Source organism: Thermobia domestica, chromosome 16, assembly GCF_964235325.1.
Source record: "Thermobia domestica chromosome 16, izTheDome1.hap1.1, whole genome shotgun sequence".
Classification (NCBI taxonomy): domain Eukaryota; kingdom Metazoa; phylum Arthropoda; class Insecta; order Zygentoma; family Lepismatidae; genus Thermobia; species Thermobia domestica.
The window spans coordinates 32,992,481-33,019,779 of NC_137469.1; the positions used below are offsets into that span (position 1 = coordinate 32,992,481).

Consider the following 27,299-nt stretch of genomic DNA (forward strand, 5'->3'; position numbering starts at 1 on the left):
ATAACGCACGGGACTTGCGGGACATTCTGTGGACGTGTTCCGGTTTGTGGCTAGCGTGCATACTTTTGGTATACTAGGTCCTGAGTTCGATTCCTGTGGGGAGAATTGAACGCTCTGCAGCTATTCAGTTCCCACTGTAAACTGAAAATCCTGTCCTGTACAGCCTTACTCTGGCAAAGGACGAAAATAGAAACCGATCAATTGATGAAATCAATCCAATGAAATCTAGTTTTGCAGAGGGTCTTGTGAAGCATATGGGAAAAGAAGTTGTCCATTTCAACCTATGGTGCTTTACAGCCTTAGTTGTCTAGCCTATTTAGTTAAGTAAATGGGCTACAACCAGAACAGCATTTCTTTCAGAAACTATGTTCCGGGGGGGGGGGGGGCGGGGGGCACATTTCGTATTCTGGAGGCACTGCTGGTTCTATTCTATTATTATATTATAGACGTATTATTTTGGTCTCCTCCGGGAGGGCTCTCTCAGAGCTCCGGGAGGGCAGTCTGGAAGAAACGCAGAACCAGAATATGATGTAAAAGAAAAATAACACAAATGGACTAATTCACTATTAAAATACATGTTTGCTGTACACTTGTCAAATGTTCAGCACCGAGAATACATGATATGACATACAATTCAACGTGAGATTCGAACGGGAATCGAACATGGGACCATGCTCATCCAAAAATATAAACATGAAAAACATATTATAATGAGATTAGAACTATTGAAGAATCAAAAGTGATACTTTGTCTGGGGAATCACAAGTTAGGAATCGCGTTGGTTGATGAAGATGATATTCAAACCGGAAGTGGTCGAAATCAACCACTTCCGGTTTCAACGTTGATCACTATAGAGTAAAAACGGTAATAGCAACAAGCTGTTTTATTTGCAATCAATTAAGCGTTCCAACACTATATTCTATTACCACTACTCTAGTCTGTCTACTAAAACTTGAAGTGGTAAAAGAAAAATATACTTCCACTTCCAATTTCAATATTAATTGAACAAATTCACGCCATACAAATCAAACTTCTTCACGTGGTATACACGTGACACCGCTACTTGTCTCTTGCACTACCGGATACACATGAAAAGGACATTCATGTTTCTTTCTTTAGAATAACATTTTCCTCACAACCAACGTTCAAATGTGTGTCTCGGTTATCTGAACATTACACATTTTTTAATTTCATTGAACGTTTTCTTCGTTATTTAGTTAGATTTTAAGATGCCTAATCACTGCGAAATTAAAATACCGCTAATTATTTTACAGTAATTATGTGATATCTTCAAATAGATAAAAGATAATCGAAATATGGAACAAGAGCGCCCTAGACAATATTATTTTGCATGAGGTACTGTTATCGCGAGTCATCTAGTAGCTTCCCGTTTGCAGCTATTTAAAAACGCGAAAATAAATGCCGATTTTCTAAATGGCTAGAAATCGAAACCAGATAAGTGAGTGGTGATAACAGTACTTCATGCAAAATAATATTGTCTAGGGCGCTCTTGTTCCACTTTTTGATTATCTTTTTATCTATTTGAAAATATCAGATAATTACTGTAAAATTAGCGGTATTTTAATTTCGCCGTGATGGGGTCTCTTAATATCTATTTTTCAATTATAGGTGCATATTTGCCTGTCTGTGTTCCATGCTTTTAGTGTTTGAGCATCCGGTCTATAATAATAATATGATTTAAACTATCAACTACAGTGATTTTTAAAACATGTATCTAAAGATTGAAATGAGTAACTGTAAGATAATATAAACGTTAAAAGTGTTCTCGTCCATAAAAGGTGTGATTACTCATTTAACAAGAAAATTAAACTTGTTTTCAGAAAAGTTACTGTAAATACATACAAAAGCCAATTAGTTCTATATTAACGTGGTTCATTTTCGTGATTCGTGTGTTCAAGTCAGACATGCCTCATTAAACATGTGAAATTGGCAAAGCGTATACGTTTCATTTGCACTCTTTTGTCTGTTTCATTCACTCATTATTTTATTATTATTATTATTATTATTATTATTATTATTATTATTATTATTATTATTATTATTATTATTATTATTATTATTATTATTATTGTACTTTTAGGATTAAAAAAACAAAAAATTAATTTATACAACACTGGTTTCAATCCTAATATGTTAACAAAATTTTCTGAACTAAAACCTTTAAAAAATCCTGTTATTTCTCTTTGTGGATACTACGCATTAGCGCGTGCCTGTGACGTGCATTATACAAGTCTCCATTATCGGTGAAGATACATTTTCAATCTTCACAAGTGGACTTCATGGTGGACAAACACTGCGTACGTGGGTTTTCTCAATGTTCTCCTGTTTCTTCTCACTTTATTCGTTCCACCACTTCATTCATTCTCATCACCACAGTCTTTTTTATCCTACTAGGCATAGCCACGTGTCGCAAAACTGGAAGATTTTATTTCATTTTCAGTTATCACCAGTATAGTGAGATACCAGATGAACTATAGTTTAGAGCAGCATTTCCCAACTTTTTTTTTTCTTAGGGGCACATCGAAGTACGTTTCAAAGTTTTGAGACACCTCTGCCTGTGATTTTTTTCTAGGGGTGGCCAAAATTTTTCGGAATCGGAAATATCAATTTTCAGATTTCGGAAAAATTCCAAAATTTTTCCGAATTCTGATTTTTTCCCGAAATCAGAAATTTTCCGAATTCAAATTTTTTGGAAATCAGGAATTTTTCCGATTTTACTTTCCGGATTCCGGAAGGTAAAAATTCAGGAATTGTCCATCCCTATTTTTTTCCTAATTCGCAAAAAACAAAACACAGCAATGCAATACATAAGACAACACCAAAAATCGTGTTATTGAAATTGCTATTCTGTGTCCAATATGTTTCTTTCCAAAGAAAAATGAAGAGTGTTAAAAGCAAACTTTCCAGTTTTAAACTTGGAAGACAAGTATGAAATCAAGTCGATTGGAGGTATTTTTTTTTTTAATTTTCTTCTAAAAAGATAATTTCTTTGCGGAAGATCTCAGAAGACATTGAAAATCTCGCGATATACCTGACATGTATTCGCGACACACTAATATATCGCAACAAAGCGGTTGAGAAACGCTGGTTTAGAGAGCTAGAAGGTAATAAAAGCAGATGTGCTGACGTCACTTCAACCAAATAAAACCTTGTGGCTGGTCATATCTCTCCAAGGGCTGTAACACCAAGCAGTGTTTCTTCCAGACATGTTTTTGGGGGGCACTTCCTCCCCTCTCCCGGAAGAGAGCAAAATAATACGTATACAGTATGGCGCTAAATTCGTTGTACAAAAGCAGAGGAGTGATTCCTGAGAGTAAAACAAACAAAAAAGTTCCAATAAACATAGGGCGAAAACCTCATCATTTACGTGTTATAGGCTGCCGAAATCATGAAAAAATGAATTTTAAACGGCCATAGCTCCAAAACTATGGTACCTACCTTTGTCGGGTCAAGACTTCACTTAGGAACTAGTATATGCCCTATCTAAAAATGCGTGCTTCAGAATCTTGAGGTGCTTCCACAACAATTTTTATAGAGGGAGTTTCACTACGGGCCTATGATATAAAGTACTCTCCAACTACCTCCATAAAAATTGTTGCGTGAGTACCTTAGGATTCTAAAACATGTATTTTTGGATAGAGCACATACTAGTTTCTAAGTGAAGTCTTGACCCGACTGCAGTAGGTCCCATAGTTTTGGAGCTATGGACCTTTAGAATTCATTTTTTCATGTTTTCGGCAGCCTATAACACGTAAACGATGGGGTTTTCGCCCTATGTTTATTGGAACCTTTTTGTTTGTTTTACTCTCAGGAATCACTCCTCTACTTTTGTACAACGAATTTAGCGCCATACTGTATACGTATTATTTTGCTCTCTTACGGGGGAGAGGGAGAAGTGCCCCCCAAAAACATGTCTGGAAGAAACACTGCTTGGTTTTACAGCCCTTGGAGAGCTATGACGGGCCACAAGGTTTTATTTGGTTGAAGTGACGTCAGCACATCTGCTTTTATTACCTTGTAGCTTTCTAAACCAGCTCCTCTGCTTTTGTACAACGAATTTAGCGCTATACTGTATAATATAATATGATAATAAATACCAGAGGGCCCCCCGGAATACTAAATGTGCCCTCCCGGAATATTGTTTCTGAAAGAAGCACTGACACCAAATACTCTTGTTATTAGTTGTAGCACCAGCAGTAGTAATAGTTCAGTAATCAGGCTATTTCCTTTTTTTTAAAAAAAAAAAAAATAGGATTGTTTATATTAATCTGAATAGGCGCTCCATCTTTTTACCTTATTAGCTGCATGTCCTAAAATCTATAGGTGAGGAACTTCCTGGAGCAGCATTTCACAAATGGTTTGTCCGATGTGACATGACAGAACAGCCAACCAGATAACGCAACCTTATACTATGCGACTTTTCGTTTTGGGGTTTCGTGAAATATGAAGTGTTTGCTCAGAAACCGCAGGATCTCCATCAGCTGCAGCAATAAATCGAACTATCGTTTGATCGAAAGATTGAATGCAAATCGAAAGTTATGTTCTGCCATTTGTAAGTCGGTGATTCGTGAATTCGTTATCACGAAAGATCCCCCACTTTGAACCAAGTTTGGAAAGAACTGTGCATCGAAAAGTACGGAATTGTTCGTTTTTGTTTCTAATTCTTTTGGAAAAGCAAATTTTAGGATAAAAAGATTTTACCCCATCCTGTGTTCTCAGTTAGAGAACTAGTACTAGATTTTTATAAAATGTAAAACAGACTGTACACCAAACTTGATATTGTTAGAACAAACTGTACACCAATCTTGATAGAACAGATTGCACAACAGTCTTGATTTTGTTAAAATAGATCGTACACCAGTCTAAACATTGTTAGAACAGATTTCAAACTAGTCTTATTTTTATTATTAAAATAGATTGTTTGTCATCCGAGATATTGTAAGAACAAATTATATACAATCTTGATATTATAAGAAAAGACTGCGAACCAATCTTTATATTATTGAAAGAAACTACACAGCAGTCTTTACATTGTTAGAACGAATTGTACACCAATCTTGATATTCTTAGAAGAACAGATTGTACATGTCTTCATGTTTGATGTACAGAGGACAAGCGATTCAAGTCGAATTACCAAAGTCGAGGAAAAAATGTCTGTACGTGCCATTTCAATACATGGAAAAGTAAACGCTGTTTTTTTAACAGATGAAGATCTTAAATGTGAAATATGTACAAAATTACCAAAAAGTGGACTTGAATACTTTGTGCAGTCAGTAGCGTAGCAGGAATTTATTTCGAGAGAGGTCCAAACTTAATATGAGGGTATTTTATATTAAAATTCCTATAATTGCCCATAAAATTAGGCTAAATTTATACAAAAGTCGAAGTTTCGGGGGGGTCCGGACCCCCAGGACCCACCCTCTGCGTACGTCCCTGTGTGCAGTGATCGCTCCATACCTCCCAGCGTGTTAATTGGGTGATATTATTCTTAAGTTTTCTGTGCTACTTGTAACTGCATACATATGTAGATTCAAATATATGCAGGAGTTGATGTTTTAACAAATTCATATAACTTTTTCTTTTTTTCTCTTTCTTTCTTTTTTTATTTCTTTTCTTTTTTCTTTTTCTTTTTTTCTTTTCTTGTTTTCTTTTTTGCATAATGCAAACACGTGTGTTTATATGTGTGCGTGTCATCTGTATTCGCGAGTAGATTATACGTTTCCTGTCTTTAAAACGCCATTTCCTACGAAGTAATTGCATCTAGTACACCACGTATCCATTTGTGTCTGTGAGCTATGGAGTTGAAGATACTTATACTTTTCTTTTTTTTTTTTTTTTTCCTCCTTGTGAAGTACAGAAGAAGGCCGGTGAGAAGTGTTTGTTACCTGTTTATCAGGACGATGACTCGCAGTTATAAGGCCTTAGCACCAGGAAAGCGGGCCTTGACCCGACATCCACTAGCATCGTCGTATCGCACGTTTGTCGTCAAACAAACACTGCTTTGCTATATGGCGTTAGCTTTTTACTTGTTTGGCTATATGAGAATTCCTTCACATTTGCGATTGAGGCCTCCTTATGGTGTTCTTGTTTATGCATAATGAGCAAGGGTCAAAATAAGGTTAAAATTTGTCTTGTCCAAGTTTCACATTTTATGTTTTATGTTCGTTCATTTTTAATTTTTACTGTTCATGCTACCTTGTCACAAAATTGACATTTATTATTACGTGTATCGGATTTAAATTGTGATAGCTTTTTAAGCACCATACCCCTTTTCTGAATATATATATATAAGGGCAGATCCAAGGGGGGTAAGGGGCTATAGCCCCCTCCCCTTGACGCTCAGGTTTACACTGAATAAAATGGGCTTCAATTCTGCTTTACACTGGATAAAACGGCAAATTATTGTTTATCCCCTCCCTTGATCATATCCTGGATCCGCCACTATATATATATATATATATATATATATATATATATGTGTGTGTGTGTGTGTATGTATGTATGTATGTATGTATGTATGTATGTATAAAGTCCTGACTGATTGATTGGTTGATCAACGCTTAGGCCAAACCACTTAAACTAGAAAACTTCAAATTTGGCCAGGGAAGAATTTTTGGAAAGATACGTGCCAATTATTATCTTAAAATGGTTATACTTCGGAATCTCTGAAGGTTAGAGATACAAAATTTGGTATATGGACTTCTCATTTAAAATAATTAGAGATGTGAACATTGAGAAAATCTAAAATATCCAAGCTGGAAGCATTTAAAATGTGGTGTTGGCCAAGGGCGCCGATTTCTCTGTAAATTTGGTGGGGGGGGGGGGCACTAAGACGCAGAAGGTATATATATATATATGAGGATGTTAAGACAAATTGCATTCAAATTATGCAAAATATTGTATATTCATAAATACACTAGAGGACCCACATGAGCTTTGGGGGGGCCCGGGCCTCTCAGTATCGGCGCCCTTGGTGAAGACGCAGAGTGTTGTGCATATTATGGACCGAAAGGAAAAGGAATGGAGACGTACTAAAGGAAGCTAACGGCAGATCATGAAGATAATAGGAAAAAGAAGAAACAGTATGCTTGACCATCTTATTCGGCATTCTAATTGGATCACCGTGTTGACAGAGGGAAAGGCAGAAGGAAAACCAGGAAGAGGAAGCCCAAGAGTAGAATATCTGGATGCAGTTACCAAGAAGAGACCTTATCAAAGAATAAAACAGTTCTCCCAAGGGATGAGAAAAGTTTTAAAATTTCCATGTTGCTCGCCAAACTATGGCTGAGGAGAGAACCATCTTTTGATATTTGTCCTAGAAGGGAAGATAAAAGGTCAGGAAGAAAAAAAGGGGGGTTGGAATTGTTAACATTAGATAGTCATATCTCGAAATTCGACAAAGTTAGAGTAATGAAATTTGGTATTTAAACTTTTTATTTAAAATAATTAAACATGTGTTTTAATAGTTTTTTTTTTAAATATATTAAATATTTCCCCCACAAGGGAAGAAAAAAGTTAGAAGAAAACAGAGTCGAGGTTGTAATTGTTAAAATAAGATGGTTATATCTCGAAATCCCTTAGTAATGATACATTGTGTATTAGTGTACCTGTAATGTGTATTAGTGTTAGTTTATGCATTGGATTTTAAAACTCATAAATACAAGAGATATTACAGTGTTCAAGGCAGATCCTCAGATTATTAAACTTTTACCAATTTTGGGAAAACCCGTTTGGCCCTTAATAAATTAGAGGAAAGAAAGTTTGTATTTGACCTTTTAATTTTAAATAAAGAAATGTTTCAGCGTTTTAAGACGTTTCCCTCAGAAGAAAAGTAAAAGGATGGGGTTGTAATGCCTAAAATAAGATAGCTATATCTCGAAATTCCATAAGACTAGACATGCTAATTAAGGAGTGTTTCAGCATTTTTTGATGCTAGAAGGAAGAAAAGGGTGGAGGTTGTATTTATTACAATAAGATTAAAGATATACGAAGGATATTAGGGATATTAGGAATGTGAGCCCGTAGGTCAAACAAATGTGGGGATCTGGGGGGAAAGTCCCCAGCTAGCCGTAGAGTAGTACTGTATAAACTTGTATCGTAGAACTATTATTACTATAAGTTATTACTTAACTACTATTGTTATTACTACTACTACTACTACTACTACTACTAATAGGATCACGCAACGAGACTTATTATTGGGATCACACAAGTGGGGCTTACAGTATTCTAATGTTAGGTCCGTTAGTTCACACCAGGCACGAACACAGGAATTTGTTTCGGGGGAGAGAATTCAAATTTAATATGAGGATAAATTATATTAAAATTTGTAAAATCAGCCCTAAAATTAGATTAAATGTATAGAAAAGTCAGGATTTCGGGGGATCCTGGCCCCTGGAACCCACCCCTATGTACGTTTCTACTCCACATGATAACTCTTGGACGGAAAGCGATTTTTTTTTAAAAAGTTCTTTTCTTGCAATAATTAGCTAGAGCAATTATCTCCACCGAACTTGTTAACGGAAGTAATCTGTTAACATTTTAAAGGATAATGGTGACTTACGTCCGTTCGTTATGCCACTAAATAACTCTTGAACGACAGCAAATTTTTGAATTTTGATTTTGATCTTTTGAAAGGAATTAGAGATAAATTAAAAAAACACACACAGCATTACAACACTTTACTCATTACCATTTACACATTTGCATGGACACACTCTTCTTTGTAAGACTTCTCGTATTTATTCACAGCATAACTTGAAATTCTAAAAATGTTGGTACTTAGACATAAATAGTAATCAATACACAATTTACTCAAAGATCTTAAAACATTTACCAATCCAAAGACACAGCTTCATTTCACAGGCTGTTGCTCCTAAAAAGAAAACGTTTGCCAAACAGCAATAAAAGCCATGTAGTATAAATCTTGTCGACATATTTGCCATGTGTTGTAGGTGTAAAAGTAGTCATAAAAAAAAGACCAATCTCGTAACGTGAATGCGTACTTATGCTTTGAGTTAAGCATGCTTTATTCTTAGAAAGCATGTTCTCTTCTGTGTTCTTGCATAATGTTCTTACTTTATAACTAGATTTATTTTAGAGTTAAGTGTATTTCAAGGAAATAAAGAAAATGGAAATTTAAATTGGATAGCGTTGGATCAGCTCAAACCGAGAGAAGAAAATGTTTTTTGATGAGAATTCTAATGTTCAAATGTATGGTTACGGTGTTGATATTTCCTACACTGTAATTCTTTCAGTAAAAGTTGCAATATGGAACCGTGGTCGTTCAGTGGTAGAGCGGTCATCTCAAGTGTATGAGGATCCTGGTTCGATCCTAGCTTGCGCCATGTGAACTTTCTGGTGGACAAACACAGTGTGCGTGAGTTTTCTCAAAGTTCCCCCGTTCTCTTCCCACTTTTTTTTCTTTCATCACCATTTTATTCACTCTCATTATCATCACCGCCTCCCTTAGCCTCGGAGCATAATCGTGGGACGTTAAAAAAATGGCATGAAAGTGTGTCAAAGGTTAACAGGAGGCTTTCTTCCGGAAATTTTGTCCTCCAGAAATCAAAATGTGAGGTGGCTTCATTCGGACACTATTTGCTAAGGGACGCCTCTTGCACAAAAGGGACATGAAATTCAAATTTAGTCTATCTTTGAACGATAAGCCCCATCGGAAGTACGCCTGGAAGAAACACTGCTTACCAGACGTCTCCATTTCCTAAGGCCAGTACCCAGATTTACAAATTTTTGTAATATAACTTTTTTTTTTTTTTTTTTTTTTTTTTTTTTTTTTTTAGTAATATAAAGGCAATAGGTTAACGTTAATTACTATAGAGCAAGAATGCTAACAGCGAGAAGCGTTTTCTTGCAAACAATTGGGCATACTAATAACCAGGGCCCGGATCTTGTTGACAAGTCAACTTTTTTCTATTAAGCATAGGACAAGGCAAGTTCAAATAAAAACGTTATCCATCAACTCTAGGTTCTAAAAATATAGTTTTTTAGGGTCAACTTTTGGGCACTTTTTACCGTTTTGAAATTTTAGGTCATTTTTTAATATTTTAAGGTAACTTTTAGGTCATTTATGGTCTTTTTATTCTTTTTCTTCTACATAAGGAAATCTTTTAATGAACACGGTTTACGAATGTGGAAAAGACGAAGTTGAATAATCTCTTTTCTTGCTTCCTGACTATTGGAGTGGAAAAACTGCATTCTTAACAAGCTAATGAAAACTAAGCTGTAGCTGGTTAACGAAAGGTGGGGGTTGGTAGGTGGCCAAACAGATAGTTTTGGGTTGTTAACCACAAAGGATGTGATCACGTAAATAACTAAAAATGGATTAGAAGGCGTACAAGGGTTTTAAACAGGTTTCTATCTATTATTTTCATGTAGTCTACACTTGCGAACTTTTAAGAGTGCTTCCTAGCTTCAACTCGGGAGTGAATTGACGCTTTCAATACTTACAATGCCGTACAGTGGACTGATCAATAGAAATAAATGATCAATGGACTGCAACTAAGTGAAGCAATACTTTTTGAATATGAGTGAGAAATGTTAATTAAAAATCCAATGGATATTAAAAAATGTCAATGTTTAACGAAATAAACGTTTAAGAAAACACAAGTTTTAAGGTCAATTTTTAGGGTCACTTTACAGGAATTTTAGTGTCATTTTATAGGTCACTTTTTAGAAATTTTTAGGTCAACAACATTCGGGCTCTGCTAATAACACATTTCATCTCCATCCTTAAAACCAGAAGTGCTCGGAATCCATTATAACTTCCAGATTCAGTATTCATTTACATAGAGCCGTCTGGTAAAAGATAGCGAGAAGCGTTTTCTTTAAAATCGATTTTATGTTCCTAAGAATAGATGCCATCTCCTCTCTTAACTCTCTATTCAAGCCGGAAGTGACAGAAGTCAACTACTTCCGGAATTAACATTGATCGCTATAGAGTAAAAACGCTAGCAGATAGAGAGAAGCTGTTTTCTGAAATTAATTAAACGTCTCAAAATATATTCCACCTCCAGTCTAATCTTTTTACTAAAACCGTAAGTGGTAGTAGATATTAATTATCATACCATATAAAAAAAAAAATCTTTCACGTGGTATTATACACGTGACAGTGCTACTTGTTATTATGTTGCAAATTTAAGCCGCACATTTACTCACAGTTAAAATTTGGATTTGGAAAAAAAAAATGTAGGATATCTTGGGCCAACATGGTAATTCAGGAAGTGTCGATAGCTGTTTTTTTTTTTCCCTCAGTTTTCTTGGATATTTAGAAATTTGAGGTCATTCATATAAGTAGGTACATCCAATGTGAGAAATGCAGACTTTACTTAACGGTTTTGTGATGCGTGTGTATAGAGGCAGGCTTTCGAAAGTGGTAGATTAACGATTATACTGGTTGAGTATATTGTAGGTTGAATGTTAAGGTATTTCTTTGTTTGTTGCAACTATACACAGTTGTAATTCTATAAGAGTTTAAGGACATCCCTTCGACGAAATCATTCTTTTAACTACAATTTAAATTCACTTCAATATTTATCCTACAGTATCTCATTGCCACTACAAAATATTTGATTAAAATCATTTCCATTTAAATATCATTAAAGTATCTGTTTCTTTGTTTATTTGCTTGTTTCAAGAATCTATGTTCGTTTCGATCAAAAACATTTTATGCATAACTGATCATTCTTAGACATTATTAAGAAAAAGGAAGATAAACTGGTTGGGACATTGGCTAAGAAGGAATTGTACCATGAGAGACGTGCTAGAGAGTATGGTGGCAGGAAAGAGAGGGTGGGGGCGAAGGAGACTATAATTGATGGACGATATCAAAGCAGAAAAATCGTACGTGAATATGAAGGGTATGGAGAATGGAAGATTCTCAATTTGCTCAAGTGACCTGCCATTATGGCAGAAAACCTATGATAATGATGATGATCATTTTTTACAGAAATACTCTCCTTAAACAGTAAAGAGGATCACGCGAAACTTACATTTTTTCTACGATGGTAGTTGAAGAGGTTCGTATTTCATGTTGGGATATGCACATCAACCGTTAAAGTCACCGTTATCCGTGAGAGTGTTAACGAATTGACTCCATTAACGAACTTGCTCGAGACGATTCCAGCAATAAAATCTAAATATCCTTTTAGTAAAGGCAACCAGCATTACTTTGCTGTTGTGAATGTTGCATAGAACCTGGGAAATATTATACATTTTAAATGGGATATTGATAATCAGAGTTATCCGTGAAAATGTTAACGGATTGACTCCGTTAACGATTTCACTCTAGATAATTACAATAATAAAATCTAAATATCCTTTATTATAGGCAACCAGCATTACTTTGCTATTGTGCAGGTTGCATAAAACATAGGGAAAGTAGTAGATTTTAAATGGGATATTGATAGCCACCGTTACCCGTGAAGATGTTAACGGATTGACTCCATTAACGAACTCGATTGAGATAATTCCAGTAATAAAAGCCTACATATCCTTTTATCATAGGCAACCAACATTACTTTGCTAATTTGCAGGTTGCATAAAAACTAGGGAAAGTAATAGATTTTAAACGGGATATTGATAGCCACCGTTACCCGCGAAGATGTTAACGGATTGACTCCATTAACGAACTCGGTCGAGATAACTACAGTAATAAAAGCCTACATATCCTTTTATCATAGGCAACCAACATTATTTTGCTGTTTTGCAGGTTGCATAGATCCCCAAAAAACGTTATAAATTCGTTAGAATATCGTGCACTTGCACAAAATTCGAGGGTTCTTGGCGAAAAGAATGGGAAAAGCTTTATCATACTATCCCATGGTTCTTTAGAACCGTTGAAAACTAGATTGGTGGCAAATTCAATATGACTAATATTGATGGAGTGAACACATCGAGTGAGACTGGAAAATATTAACTGTTGCTGTGAATACATTTTTTAGTTAACTGTATACAAAGGAACAACTACTGTCCCGATCCTTGTTCTGTAAAACAAGCCCATTTTTTCGACTGTAGTGACAGTGGATCTCAAAGTAACAAATTAAATAAATTCGCATAAATGAATTTCGTTGATGCATAAATCAACAACGAATCTTTTAGTAAAGTACAAACAAAACGCAACAAAGATTGACTTTTGGTAACATTTTCTATTGTAATGTGTATTTATTTAATACATTATTGCATGTTTTATTGGAAAGTTTTATGCAAAATAACGTGTCTTTCCCCTATAAAACTATGTTGTATCTGTTACCAACTTCTCTTCTTTTGGATGGGTTTCTCCAATTCAGAATTAAAGCATTTGCCTCTGTTATAAAAGGTTCATTTATTGTACAGTCAGAAACAATATTAAGTATAGGTTGGAGTTATCATTTCTTATGCCTTGAACTTATACTTAATATTGTTTCTGACGGTACGATCGTGGATCACCTACGGTTGTAGGTGAGATTTATCTTGAATTTGCCTGTTTTCTTACAGTGTGTGTTATTTCAAAATTCTTTATATAACATTTTTTTTTATTCGACTTCTTTAGCCTATATGGAATAACCGTAGAGCGTTAAAGATTTAATTAAAGTCCCTCTTTGTGTCTTTAAGCTGCCCGAAATTTAGGTATTTTTAAATTGAACTTTTTCTGTGTGTGTTATAATAGCCCATAGAAGCTTTTAAGGCTGTCCAGACTGTCTTTATGTGTGTTAAGTGAAGTCAGCGCTTTATTTATTTATTTATTTATTTATTTATTTACTGCTTTCTAGACCGGAGTACAATATCTCTTAATTTAAATAGTCCTTCACTTCTCCCGGCATTGTGAGTACGATGACTCAGTAGTACAAGGATAACTTCTGCTAGAGGTGTAGGGCTTTATTTCGGTATCAGGTCATATATACTTGTAGTGGACAGCAGCAGTTTCGTGGATTTTCCCAAGAGTTTTCCCAATTCCATCTTGCCCGTCCTAGGTTGGCAATTATACAGAGGTTTTTTTTTTTTAACAGAATACCAAACTGTTATAATCAAGTAACAACTAATGTGGACATTTTTTCGAGCTACCCGGTGTTTTATAGAGCAATTAAACGAGTTTTGACGGAATAATATTACTTTTACACTCGTTTTTGATACTGTTCTATGTTGTTGTTATTGTTGTCTTGTTTTCTTTTTTCTTTCTTTTGTTAACATTTTTCTGTATAAAATGGCAAAGTTATGCTGTATCTGGGAATTTGTTCAATAAATAAATAAATAAATAAATACTTGTTAAGATCTCGCGAAAAGGGCTTCGTAATTTGTAATGTTAGGTGTTTGAGACGAGAGTTCTACATAATGAAACGAGGCGGTAGTCGTCTCACCTCGTAGTCAACACTAATCTAAACACTTTGATTCTATAGCTTGAGATTCTCGGCAGAAGCTCATGTGGTTTAGATTCCACGTTGAATCAGTAGGTCCCGTCTCATATAGCCTCGCTGCTGAAAGGGACGTTAAACTCAAAATCAACTCAGCTCATCCATAGCTTGAAGAAGGGCTGTGGTCTCCCAAGTAGAGTGTTAATTTGAGAATGTCACTGCAGTGGTCTCCACTTCTGTTTTTTATTGTTCTCTTGAATGGAACTCGTAACCAAGCAATTCAACTATACTATCTCCCCAATTTGGGTCAACATGAATATTGCTATTCCCTCACTAGGAGTCGTTCCTTCCCCTCCACAATTTAAGGAATCAACAATTACAATATATACCTTCCGTTTTCATTTGGATTCGTGTATTTTCTACATTGTACCATTTGACCTTTCTTTCACGCACCGCCACTGGCTGTATTTGAAAAAAAAAAAAAAGTCGTAATGAAGGTACCTGAAATATAAAGAAAAACAGTTCACAACTCTTCAACGTAATTTAAAGACATATCAGAGATCAAATCTTTCAAGAACTGACTGGTACTGACAAACGAGATAAACATCAGAGAACTTTTTAGTTTACCACAACAATACGCGATGTCGTGTTTTTAATGTTGTTTTTGTTTGTCTGTCTTCTGGAATTATTATTTCACGTCTTTGATTCTATGATGCAAGAGACATTTGTTGGGCTGGAGGGGGAGGAGGAAGGGGGGAACTACCAAAAAGGATTCGTGTTTGAGAAAACATATAGGAAAGAATTACATCACATTATTAAAAACAAGTGAAAGTCAAATCGTAAAAAGAAATAATCCAATGTATCACAGACAATCTCATATATAAGGCCTGAAGTGTATGAGAGGATTTTTCCTTTTAGTATTTGTAAATTTTTTCCCACTTGTTTTTGGCAACTTGATTTTTTGGTGCAATGCTCCCGTGCATTCGAGTGGGTTACATGGACTTGGTCCCAGTTGTGGAATACTGTTATCGCTATTGATGTGTATCATGAATAACTGAAAATGTAATGAAATCTTTATTTTAAGGTCACACAATTACGTGAGTCGTTCAATATATAAGCTTCCCTAAGCTGTAAAAAAAAAAAAGTTTGTTTCAAGATACATATATATACTATAATACATATATAGATGGACCCTTTCTCATCTCTTCACTAGTTCCCATTGAGATCCAAGCATTTGTCTCTTGTCTGATCGTTGTATCAATTTGTCCAAATTTTTTGCAAAAAAATCAGGGCTCTGGCTATTTCGCACTCTCCTCATATTTACTTCTTCATCTGTTTCGAAATGTTCACCTTGCAATGCAGACTTTTAACACCGCAAAAAGATGGAAGAATGTCGGTGCTAAACTAAGGCTGTATGAAGAATGGGGCAGCCGTTTTCACCTTATTTTTTTTTCAATTTTTCGTATCTTGTTTGTGTTGAGTACGTTATCGTCAAGAAGAAAAGACCAGATCGCTTATGTCGAATTGCGTTTCCCTGAAGAAGAGTTCAGGTTCGATATAAACGACCTGGTCTCCTGTCAACTTGTGATGAAAGAGTAAAGTGGAATATGAGGAAAGTGCTACATAGCCAGAGCCCTGATTTTTCTTTTTTTTTCTTTTCTTTTTTCTTTCTTTCTCTTTCTTTTTTTTTTCAAAGGGTTTGGACAAAGTCGTGCAACGGTAGGGACAAATGCCTTAATCTCAATGGGAACTATATGAAGAAGTGAGAAAGGACCCACCTACGTATGTATGTATAGTTTATATATGTATCTTAAAACATACTTTTTTTACAGCTTAGGGAAACATATATTGAACGACCCATGTATATTCTTTAAACCAGTTAAGAAAAAGCATTGAACGAGCTACAGTTGTTTGGATCTAACTTTAAACTGTGGATCTCGTTTTACATAAACTTAGGTACTGAAAAAGAATATAAATACAAATGCACAAGGGCGCCGATCCTGGGGGGCCAAGGGGGCTCGGGCCCCCCAAAACTCATGTGGGCCCCCTACTGTATTTGTAAATATACAATATTTGGCATAATTTGAGTGCAATTTGTCTTAAAATCTTCATATATATATATATATATATATATATATATACCTTCTGCATCTGTATGGGCCTTCCCCAAATTTAAAAAGAAATCGGCGCCCTTGCAAATGCATATAAATACAATACAGTTTGTTTATATTGGGAGGTTGGTTGATTTTGGAGTTTAGCGTCTCGTTCAGCTTTATCAGACGAGGATCTACAGATTAACGTGGGGTCCAAATCACATTAGCTACTAGCAGGAATCGAACAAAAGTTTTCCGTGCCAAAATCATCAATTTATTTGAGATTCAATATTCTTGTTTATTTTTTTAAAAAAAATTCTGATTATCAAAGTATGATTGACTGGAAATTCCCCTTTCAACACCGACGTCTATTAGGAGAAACATATTAAAGTACGATATGATTTTATTTTTTCTTGTGTCAGGCTTAGTACCCTCAAACTGTAGATCAAACTTCAAACCATACAAGTATAGAAAGTGTGTATAGTTTTCCTTGTATATATGTATGTTAAATTCTCGTAAAACTTAAAGGTTTTATTTTGTCCTTTAGCCTAACCGGCATTATCATGGGACGTTCAACTAAAAGATATTTTCAGTTAAGTCTTTTTCGGCACCAAGACTAGGAGACCACGGTGGCTCAGTGGTAGATCGCTCATCTCTGGTGCACGGGGTACCTGGTTTGATCCCAGCTCTCGTCAAGTGAACTTTGTGATGGAGAAGGTGCGTGGGTTTTCTCGGAGTTTTCCAATTTCCTCCCACTTTGTTCTCTTCATCACTACCACCGTCTTCCTTAGATCCGGTGCATAATTGTGGGACGTTAAAGTAAAAAAAAAAAAAAAATCAAGACAGTGTGATTTGAGATTCAACCTAGGTACAGTTAAGCGCACGATGTGGATCACATGTAGTGTACATTGTATTAAAATAACAATGATTTACATTCAAAATTAAATGAAATGAAGATTTTAACTTACCGTCCCAGACAACCCCAGCTAACTGGGGGGAAAAGACTTGGAAGATTAAGGTGAATCTAAATGACCGAGTGATTAGTGAAAATGAGTAAGTATGAAAGAGCGGTGGAATGAGAGTACAGGAGGAAATGGTAAAGCCAAGAAAATCCACGCACACGATGCTCAGGCCTGTAGCCAGCCCCAAAATGTAGGAAAAACCGGTAGAAGTTGCGGGGCGACCCAATCATATTATAGTTCATTTGCAAGAGTACGGTACCGTGAAAATTCTAGGAGGGGCCAGTAAAACTTTAGGACCCCCCGTAGATGCGGGTCTGACTATACAGTCAACCACTAACTCTACCTAGCAATTTACATTCAAATTACTAGTAATTACAGCATTACTCTATTTATTTTGCTATCAAACGTATTGCTTATGTTACATACCTGCAACGACAGAGCAAGCTTTTAAGTTTAATTACAATATTGTTCAGTCTTTTTTAAAAACCAAACATTTATACACATTTTTTTCAAAAACTAAAGATTTGTATATATATATATATATATATATATATATATATATATATATATATATATATATATATATATATATATATATATATTTTCTTTATAACATACTTTTAATTCTGTCTTGTGTATGGTTTATACATTGCGAAAATATTGGTGTTATTTAACAGTGATATAATGACAACACAGTTGTCAGTGTTTCTTTGTAATATTACAAGAAGCCCGTCAGTACTTAAAGAGATTAGTAGTTGCTTCTAGATCACTTTTTGATTTTCAATATACATAAATATTTCCATATCAGCTCCGTTTCTTTTTGTATATATACACATAATTTTAAAAAAAAATATCCAGGTAGTATTTCTGTGTGATTACAGAAAACATACTTTACGGAACGTATTTTGTTTTCATTTATAATATGTTGTACTTCTCAGCAGGTCCGTATGCAAGGGGGATCTAGGGGGCCGGGCCCCCTAAAATGTTCATGGTAGGCTTGCAAATGAACTATAATATGGTTGGATCGGCCCCCCTAACTTCTACCGCCCCCCTACATTTTTGGGCTGGCTACCAACCTGCTTCTCAGACAAAAGACAACTTTAGAGATATTCAACAGAAAGTAATTATATGATTATAGCTAATTGGCTAATTGATTTTAATAGTTTGGCGCTCTCTACTTCAGGTCCTTTTCGAATTTAGCACTGCATGTCAGATGGAATATTTTTTCTTTCTTTTCCAGTGGCGTATCATGATTTTTTTAGAGAGAGGATATTTTTAATGCATCATTCTGAACATTTAATTCATTATTCTGGATATTTAATGCATTATTCGGAACATTTAATGCATTATTCTGAACATTTAATTCATTATTCTGATCATTTAATGCATTATTCTGAATATTTAGTGCATTTTACCGAACACTTAATGCATTTTTCTAAATATTTAATGCCTTATTCTTAATATTTTGCACTATTCTTAAATTATTATTGTATAATTTGTAATAATGTAGTATTTTGTTCACTCAAGTGACGCGTTCATGGGCGCTACGTCTCTGTTATTTGGTTGTTTTGTAGATTGGCGGTTAGTGTTACTGTTGCGTAATATTCGGAATAATGAAGGTTTGAACTTCACAGGAATCTTTCATAAGGCTTTATAATTTATTTTTGCTAAGCACTATCAGCATGTGCTGGGATGGAACCAGGAATAAAAGTGAATCTAAAAAGGTAGGGGGAGGCTTGTCGTCCCTCGTGTCTATCTTTGACCATTGTAATTTTTTTAGAAAGTGGGGGACATATGTTTTTGGAAGTAGAGGAACGACGTCCGTCCGCGTTCCCCCTCACTTTACCCCCTGGGTGGAACCTTAAAATATGTTCCTACTCAACTCATTTCAACATTCCATTCCATCTTTGATTATTAAATTGTTTTCAGTTTAAGATTCATATGTTATCAAGAATATTAATCATTATTATTTCTGAAGCCAGATAGGACATAAAATTTATTAATAAATCCATCTGACCTACTATTTATTTCGAAAAAGGCTTTAAAATGTGCTTGAATATTTTTCATTCCTGCAAGGAGAAGTTAATTGACCATTCTCAAATATTCTTGACGCATGACCCAAACTGAAAAGGTTATAAAGATCTGACCTTAGAACTAGGCATTTATGTTATCTTTGTTGCATAACCATTCAGGCGAAGAACGGTATATCTTACAAAACGTAGTATATAGATACTAACATTTTTGACTTCCCTTAAGCAATATTTCTCTAACAGTATTACATTGGAATGTACGTCGTGTCGATGACTAAAGCTAACTAAATACCAACTCTTGGCAAAGAACTTTATTGTTATAGCTGGTTCTGGTCGTGTGAGTTTTGTTTTAAGCCGTGATTAGTTCTGACTAGCAACAGAAATGTATCTAATACTACTTTCCTAATTGGTATTCTTTTTTGTTATCTTTGTGCGATTAATAACAGCGGAAAACACTTTGTAATGGCTAAAACGTATTCATAAGTTAGATTCTTTTAGTTGATATCTTGCTTGGACAGCGATAAATCAAACGATGCGTGTACTTACCGACCCGTGGTATAAAAACACTGTCGCCAACGACAATATTAAATTATTGCACTTTTTTTCATATTTGCCAAGTCCACACCATCGTTGTCACAATTTAGGAAGAAATCCCTTCGTATCTTGCACTAATATTAACTCCTAAATAATCACATTTTATTCAATAATGGCACTAAAATAACTGATTTTTTTAAAAAATAATGAACAACACAGCACACACTCAGGTTACTACACCGCCAGTGATTTTTCTCTTGGTATGCAGCCAGGCTCGGCTTTAACACAAGGCTGAGCCACTGAGAAAAACTGAGGCCGTAGCCAGCAGGTTGCAGCCAATGGGAGGGTAACTAGTGACGTCATCAGAATACCTTTGCTATGTGTTGTTACGTGTAGAGGCGTGGTGGATTGTGTCATGGCGGATACCCGTGTTTCCCTTGATGAACCAGGCTTGGTTGGGTTTGCGCTGCTTTGTAGCAGGTATATAGGTACTTTGCTGTAGTGAGTTGAACGCGTGGAAGGAACAGGACCGCAAAGAAAAAAGCTGGCAAGTAAGTTGTTTTGTTCAATATTTATTGAAAAAAGGTGGTGGTTTTTACTACAAAATTCAATGGTTTTACACCCTGACCGCGAGATACAATGTTAAGATATTATTTACCTTTCAGTAACAGGTGTTTTGTTGAGTACCTACCTGCGGACTATTGACAAACAACATTAAACGTTAGTGACCTCGCGCCGCAGAAAAATATTTGTTTCTCAACCAAAAGAGTAAATTTAAAGCCGTCTAGGTCTATACTTAATTATTGTTTGAATGTAGAACTAGTTTCTGTCTAGGAGACTTTTCTGAGATTATTATTGACATAACTATATATATAGTTATACAGTGGCGGATCCAGAATATGATCAAGGGAGGGGCTAAACCATAGTTTGCAGCTTTATCCAGTGTAAAGTAGGATTGAACCCATTTTATCCAGTGTCCAGTGTATATCTGAGCGTCAAGGGGGACCTATAGCCCCTATAGCCTCCCCCTTGGATCCGCCTCTGTATATATATATATATATATATATATATATATATATATATATATATAGGAAGAAGCATACGCCCTTATTTCTGATAATTGAAAGAAACTTAACATGTAATCCAATAGTATACTAGGGTGTCAAGGAGGCTTGGCTCCTCCTCTAGTTACACTTATGGACAAGGACGTACGCAGGGAGTGGACTTAGAGGTGCAAAGTCCACCGATATCCCGAAATTTTGTAAATTTAGTGTAATTTTTGGGGTAATTTTATAGATTTTAATATAACTTATTCTCATATTGAATCTGGATCCCCGTCATAAATTCCTGCGCACGTCTCTGTGTATAGATATTATGTATGTTATTTACTCATAATAATAATAATAATAATAATAATAATAATAATAATAATAATAATAATAATAATAATAACTATTATTATTATTATTATTATTATTATTATTATTATTATTATTATTATTATTATTATTATTATTATTATTATTATTATTATTATTATTATTATTATCGCTTTAGCTGAATTACTCCTACTATCATGCATAAATTTACCATCCGTAGTCAAAACTTCGTTTTTTGAAAAGTCATAAAATTTTCCGTATGGATCCAGTATCGTATGACAATGGGAAGCAAATTAAGAGGTAGCGAACTCTAGGCTAGTAATCCATAAACAACGGAGTCAATGTAGTGTATAGTTAATATTTTACCCAATGCTAGTTTAATCTTTCTTGGGCAGTATACCAGATTTTATTATTATTATTATTGTTATTATTTTAGTTTAATGTTTCTGCTCATTAGGCTAAACGAATGGGTGATTGGTAAAAGTGAATTACTGTGAATTTTAAATTTCTGGTGCTGTCAGACCGGTATTCGAACCAAGGACAACGTGCACGCGCTAGTCACTATAGCAGCAAGGAACGCTGATAGTTCCTTCAAATTCATAGTTTAAGAATGAATGCATAAAAATTGTCAAAATACTCACTAAAATGTTGTTAGCATTCCCAATTTATAATCGAGAGGCCCTACACTCTAGGAGGTATTCGGCCAACCTGATTTACATTCCAAATTTTTTCTGTTATATCAGATGGACGCCAAGATAGTACCGTCAAATTTAGCTGCATTGTTAAATACTAACGATGTTATAGCAGCTTGTTGGTTAGGAATTCTCTGTAACTTTACAAATAAGTCGGTTTCTCCAAAACCGGTTTGGTTTTTCACCGAAACCGATTTCGGTTTTCTCCAGAAACCGGTTCGATTTTCACCGAAACTGGTTTCGGTAAAAACTTTTGGAAAACACATAAAACTATTTCTGTGGAAACGGATTCGGTTTCCGGAGAACAACGAAACACTATTCTGGTCAGAAATAGAACACATTTTGGAAAAAAAACTGGAACCGGTTTTGAAAAAAAAACCGAACCGGTTTTGGAGAAAACCAAGAACCGGTTTCGGTTAAAACCAAGCTGGTTTTTGGAGAAAACCGAAAAACCTGTTATTGTGCCCACCACTAATAATTACTTCGAATCTATAGTTCAAGTACGAATAGATAAAATTGTCAACATACAAAAAAAAATCGTTTATTTAGTGAATATAGATGTGTGGTTAACATTCTCAATTTTTAATCGATACGTGTCTACTCTCAAGAATGGCGTTCATCTATCCTGACATATCTTCCTCTTCTTTTTTTTCAATTATATCAGATGAATACTGGGATAGTACCTTCAAATTTAGCACTCCATCATATTTATTGATGTTATGACAGCGAATCTGTTAGAACTTCAATGTAATTTTACATTGAAAGTGTTAACAGTGAAAATTCTAATTAATTAACGTTGTTGTTCCTGTTATTGATGTTTAACGTCCCACATTTATTTCCTTTAGGCTAAGGGGACAGTGAGTAATTGTAATATTACATTTTTTGTGCTGTACCACCCGGAATTAAGGTTGATTTAAAGGGACAAGTTTTGTTGATAGATGTCACTACAGTCTCCGTATCTCTCTCATGTATTTTCACCTTTCACGAAAATTCAGGATTTCTCTTATAAATTTCAGCCTACATAATTCAAACTTTTTTTGAGAAGCAAATTCATAACCTATCGAAGGCAACAATCCGAGCCGATTTTTTATTTAGAATTTTCTTCATTGTTAAAATGGTTTGATTGTTGAAATGAATATCTAAACTTTTAACAATATAACTGTTTCAACAATGAAGAAAATTATAAATAAAAAATCGACGCGGATTGTTGTCTTCGATAGGTTGTGAAGTTCCTTGTCAAAAAGAAAAAAAATGAATTCTCTAGAATGAAATTTGTCAGAGAAATCCTGAATTTTCGTGAAAGGTAAAAGGAACATAAGAGAGATACGAAGATTGTGGTGACATCTAGCGCCAAAGCTTTTCCCGTTACACCAACCTTAAACCCAGAACGGCGCTACCCACTAAATCAGCGATGATGATTCCGGTGTTACAGTATTTGTATATTCTAAAATGAGATGAAATCTTTCAGTTTAACGTCCCACAATTGTGCCCTTTAGGCTAAGGGAGACGGATGGCTAAGGTACGTGAGTGAATAATGATGGAAAAAATGGTGGAATGAGAATGTGAAAGGAAACGGGACTATGGAATGAGAATGTTGTCCTCCATCACAAACTTACTTGGTCGAGGATCCAAGCAAGTATCCCACGCACCAGAGTTGAGCGCTTTACCACTGAGCCACCGTTCCCCCATTTAAACGAAAAATTACAAAAATTATTAGCGTTTAACGAAAAAAGTATCTACAGATGAGCCATACATCAATTAATAGATCTCTTTAAACTGAACAAAATTATATAGAAGATCGTAAAAAAAAAAAAGCATGCATAGTATTTGAAAAATATCGAAAAAATTATCCTTTTAGTCATCCTGGTAGTTGATGCTGCACGACAACCACGCCATCTGTTAAACTGAAACTGATACTGACGTATAGGCCTACTCTAATTAAGTTCTTCAATAAAACACTTCCAAAATGACAGGTCGTAGAATGGTTGATGATAGAATATTGCCCATAATTACTAATTAACTCTGAAACTTTTAATTTTTATTTACGTACAACAATGTCGAAAGCTCGTATCAATAGATTATATTAAGCTGAAGAAAATGGTGTGCTTGATCTTAATTTTTTTTTTTTTTTTTTTTTAAGAAAATAGACCAAAACTATTTTTATGGTGCTATCGGTTCATTACCATCAATAAGTAATTGTCAACTTTTATTCTATTCTGTGGTGACATAATTACTCATAATAGTCATACTGATACGCCTAACAGTTCCCTTCCATGCTATTTGGAAGTATTTTAGATATTTATATGCTACAATAAAATAGTTATATACTCCTAATTCTATTTAAAGGGGAACAGGATTGGAACAGAGATTCAGTTTAACATGTGTCATAAACATTTTTCTTTAAATATATCTGGTCTACTTTTTTAGTGGCTTAATAGTTCAATGTAAACGACAGATACGTTAATGCACATGCACATTGTATGGAAACATTTCTCGATATATCTCTGGTCTATGATTTTTTTCTTTTTGAATGGAAAAATTGCATAATAGTTCAAAATGTAAATGACAGATACATTAATACACATTGTACGGAAGTACTTTTCTCTATATATTTCTAGTGTATGATTTTTTTTTTAATAGAAAAAAGGCACAATAGTTCAATGTAAACGACAGATATGTTAATGTGTATTTCTATGGAAGCACCTCCCGTTATAAAAGTCCCTAAAAGATCTGTCTATATTTTGAATGGCACAATAGTTCAATGTAAACTACAGATACATTAATGTGCATTTCTATGGAAGCACTTCTCGTTATAAAAGTCCTTAATAAGCCTATATGAATCTTTAAATGGCACAATAGTTCAATGTAAATGACAGATACATTAATGTGCATTTCTATGGAAGCACTTCTTGTTATAAAAGTCTCTAATAAACCTACATGAATCTTTAAATGGCACAATAGTTCAATGTAAACGACAGATACATTAATGTGCATTTCTATGGAAGCACTTCTTCTTATAAAAGTCTCTAATAAACCTACATGAATCTTTAAATGGCACAATAGTTCAATCTAAAGGACAGATACGTTAATGCACATTTTTATGGAAGCACTTCTTGTTATAAAAGTCTCTAATAAGCCTATATGAATCTTTAAATGCCACAATAGTTCAATGTAAACGACAGATACGTTAATGCACATTTTTATGGAAGCACTTCTTGTTATAAAAGTCTCTAATAAGCCTATATGAATCTTTAAATGGCACAATAGTTCAATGTAAGCGACAGATGCATTAATGCACATTTTTGTGGAAGCACTTCTCGTTATAAAAGTCTCTAATAAGTCTATATGAATCTTTAAATGGCACAATAGTTCAATGTAAACTACAGATACATTAATGTGCATTTCTATGGAAGCACTTCTCGTTATAAAATTCTCTAATAAACCTACATGAATCTTTAAATGGCACAACAGATCAATGTAAGCGACAGATACATTAGTGTACAATTTTATGGAAGCACTTCTCGTTATAAAAGTCTCTAATAAGCCTATATGAATCTTTAAATGGCACAATAGTTCAATGTAAGCGACAGATATATTAATGCACATTTTTGTGGAAGCACTTCTCGTTATAAAAGTCTCTAATAAGCCTATATGAATCTTTAAATGGCACAATAGTTCAATGTAAGCGACAGATGCATTAATGCACATTTTTGTGGAAGCACTTCTCGTTATAAGTCTCTAATAAGCCTATATGAATCTTTAAATGGCACAATAGTTCAATGTAAGCGACAGATACATTAATGCACAATTTTTGTGGAAGCACTTCTCGTTATAAAAGTCTCTAATAAGCCTATATGAATCTTTAAATGGCACAATAGTTCTATGTAAGCAACAGATACATTAATGTACATTGTATTGAAACACATTTCTTTATATCTTTCTGCTATATGATTTTTTTAAATAGAAAAATGACACAATAGTCTAATGTAAACAACAGATAGGTTAATGGGGTTCTGTTGATGGAAGGTTCATGAGCATAGTGATGTAGTGTGGAACTATTCTACCATTTTTAAATAGGAAAACTTCATAGACGAGAGATATTGGACAAGGAGTCCTTCTATACAATGTCCATTAACGTATCTTTCGTTTACATTGAACTATTAAGCTATTAAAGGAAGGAAATTTCATGCAGCAAAGGAGATCCTTCGTTGCTAAGCGTTTAGCGTACTCGCCTTTGACGTGGGAGACCCGGGTTCGATTCCCACCTGGAGTTCATGTAGTTCGGATTCCACATTAATCAGTAGGCCCCGTCTCATATAGCCTCACTGCTGAAAGGGACGTCAAACTCAAAATCAACTCAATTCATACAACAGAGATATAATACGAGAATTGTTTATAACACATGTTAAATCGAATTATTTTAAAATACTAGTTGGAATCACTCCTCCCTCTTTTGATAACAAATTGTTGGTATTTTTTACGTCATTTAAAAAAGTCTTAAAACTGGGTAGCAGGCGGTATACGTCTATATCTCAGGTCATATTGATTCAAATATTAAAAAAAAAGTCATGAACTGGCACCTTGAATCAACAAACAATACGTAATTAAGCATCAACATTACATTAAAAAGAAATTTCTGTCTAATGGTTTTTCACACATTGTAGGTATTTATTTTGCAGAGTCCTTGATTAATGAGTGAATGGATATTGAGGCATAATCCTCTTTGGTGTAAATAAAAACATTCATCACCGTGAAGGGAAATATTTATTTTAAAATTGTCTACACCACGCATTGACCTTTACTTACTAAGCGTAATGGATCAAAGTAGAATGATTCCATTTAGAAGAGAAAACTGAATAACAGCAGGAAAAAGCGTCGCCAATTTGTCGTAACTGTCAATTTAATTGACATTTCACAGTGACGACTCGTGACTATCAAATGTGCCAGGTCACTATACTTTTTCTTCAGTTTTTCTTTTTGTTTTGCGTCTAGTTTGGACTTAGTAGATATATTTTTCTAACATCTCTTGTGGTATTTTACAAATTAAGCTTAATTTTACGGGTTTGCAGAATACCACATTAGTGAAAATATTTATATAAGGACCGCAGTGGCATGGTTTGATCCCAGCACTCACTTTCTAGTGCATGGTGTGAGTCCAGCCTCCACGAAGTGGGCTTTCTGATGGACAAACACAGTGTGCGTAGTTTTCTCGAAGGTTTTCCATTTCGTATTATATATAAATT

The 27,299-nt window shown here is 34.7% G+C and overlaps 2 protein-coding genes across 2 annotated transcripts in view; one reads left to right on the forward strand and one right to left on the reverse strand.

The window, feature by feature from the left end:
- The window catches only part of LOC145672977 (ATP-binding cassette sub-family G member 8), a 164,778-nt gene extending 144,643 nt beyond the window's left edge, over positions 1-20,135 (reverse strand). The window contains exon 1 of the mRNA XM_081742258.1: positions 19,998-20,135. The gene's annotated coding sequence lies outside the window, so the exon portion shown is untranslated. The remainder of the gene's footprint in view (positions 1-19,997) is intronic.
- Positions 20,136-20,203: 68 nt separating this feature from the next.
- LOC145672978 (ATP-binding cassette sub-family G member 5) overlaps positions 20,204-27,299 on the forward strand; it is a 169,201-nt gene continuing 162,105 nt past the window's right edge. The window contains exon 1 of the mRNA XM_081742259.1: positions 20,204-20,536. The gene's annotated coding sequence lies outside the window, so the exon portion shown is untranslated. The remainder of the gene's footprint in view (positions 20,537-27,299) is intronic.